General features: G+C 36.8%; 1 long non-coding RNA gene across 1 annotated transcript; it reads right to left on the bottom strand.

The window, feature by feature from the left end:
* Nucleotides 1–313: 313 nt before the first annotated feature.
* LOC120781717 lies at nt 314–1,916 on the bottom strand. Its single transcript, XR_005706141.1, has 3 exons — nt 1,423–1,916; nt 1,176–1,344; nt 314–1,114 (listed from the first exon to the last, which is right to left on the bottom strand). It is a non-coding gene; the product is annotated as an uncharacterized LOC120781717 (long non-coding RNA).
* Nucleotides 1,917–2,130: the final 214 nt, after the last annotated feature.

The following is a 2,130-nucleotide window of genomic DNA, read 5'->3' on the forward strand; positions in this document are numbered from 1 at the left end:
ATCCCCGACTCCTTCCGCATCCACCTCGCTTCCCTGCTCTACGCAGGCGGCTACCCAAAAGAGTAGAAAGCGAGGTCAATCTAGGTCAACTACCAGCGAGGTTGACGAGAAAATGATAGAAGCGATCAAGATTTATAAAAATAAATGGTCAACGCAACCAACCCAGCAGATCCAACAACAACAATCAACAAGTCCGGCTGTACAATCATTCAGCACTTTAAATAAAATGGACGACGAAAAACAAACGAGGGCAATAGAGAAAATGCTGCAAGCTGCGTTTGAAGTGCAGAGAGGAGAGTAATAAAATGTTAAGTTAATTTAATATAGAATATATAAATGAAGTATTTATTTTTAAATTATTATTTCACTATTATTTATATGTTGTTAGATAATTCATTTCTTATGTAAATAATTCTAAAAATATTATTTTGTTTTTAATTAAAATTTCATTTATTTCAATTCTTCAAATCTCGTGAACTAAAAAAAAAAGGTATTTATTTCTAATAAGGTCCTCCAGGATCATATAGTCCTCCTGTAAAAGAGTCTAAATTGTTCTGGAAAGGTACAGATACTTCATTTATAAAATAGTTAGGAAGTCTCTCCCGTAAGTTAAACGCATTTGAAGGACCTCTACGCACCGAAGTTCGCATTGGTCGTAAAGAGTTGTTTTCATTTTCCCGGCGCCACTCACCGGCATGAACAATGTTTTCTCCTTCCACTCGATCTACATAGTTCTCCGGACAATACCAGCGATTGTGGTCATTCAACATTATAAAATTGTGTAAGGCTATGCACGCCAACACAATTTTTTCACAATTTTCTGGATTACATTCAATCGTTGTTTTCAAAATTCTCCACCGAGCAGTCAATATACCAAAGGAATTTTCTATGACTCTACGAGCGCGTGACAATCGATAATTGAAAATACGTTTCGTGTGTGTTAGAATAGTTCAAGGAAATGGGCGCATTAAATTATTTCATAATGGGAGTGCAGCATCTCCAACGAAAAAGTAAGGAAAAGGTTCCGGTGACACGTCAGACAGTGGCACAGGTGGTGGCAAAGGCAGAGTGTTTTGTATTAGTGCACTGCCAAATGGAGTAAGTCGAAAGATTCCTGCATAAATAATAACAGAAATCCATTATACTATAATCTTAAACAATTTAATATACAGTACCTCCGTCACTTTGACTTCCTTAGCTGCCAATATTAACTGCTGTGAACGTATATTTCGCATCACATACAGCCATCAAAACGATGTTAAAGAATTTTTTATAATTGTAAAACATCGAATTGGAATATAGCTCCATGAAATGCTCTGCACCGACACGCCTTGTGACAAATAGCTAACAATTGTAAGAGAAGTACATATGTATATACATGCAAACGTATATTAACTTGCAAAACACAACAAATCAACTTACAGTAATACCAACGAGAGCCTTTCCTCGGGTCCAATCCGGGCTGCCATGGCTTCTTCAAGGATTTCCATGCGAAATTCAGAAGCAAATTATAGACGTCCGGCCGCATCCTTGTATGCAAAAAAAAGTTGTTCTGTTTTGCTGTTTTTCATTAGCAGAAAAGTTTTTATCTGGTAACCGCAAACGCCCCAGTTTTTATTAATTGGGCGAATTTTGTACTTTCTCTTTCGTTTTTTGTTTTTATACTGTTTATATAAACTATATAAAAAGTACAATTCGCACAAATGTAAAAACATTTCACCACTAATGTCCACTTCCATATTGCTGCTGACACAATTTTTAGAATTGTATGAAGTGTCAAACAAATGAAATGTAAACAAACGAGAACAGCTGATTTCTGCGTTTTTGCCACGTTTTTCACTGTGCACACATATTGCGGATGAGGAAGGAAAAGGAAGGAAGGCAGTAGCGGTTTGCACTGGTTGTGCTATAAGACAGATACTTTTAGCTTTTGATGTTCCTTACGGGGCATCTCGACAGGATAAAATCTATGTCTTACTAACTGTATTGCCGTGCCTATTGCCTGTGGAGACTCCACATTGCTTATAGCTTACAATATATGGCAAACTAATTTGTATGCCATATAAGGTAAGCTATAAGCTGTCACTTCAGCAATGTAACAGCGCAGTTTTCATTTCTATGCAAAGTTCG

The sequence above is a fragment of the Bactrocera tryoni genome, unplaced genomic scaffold (assembly GCF_016617805.1).
Source record: "Bactrocera tryoni isolate S06 unplaced genomic scaffold, CSIRO_BtryS06_freeze2 scaffold_7, whole genome shotgun sequence".
NCBI classification, from domain to species: Eukaryota; Metazoa; Arthropoda; class Insecta; order Diptera; family Tephritidae; genus Bactrocera; species Bactrocera tryoni.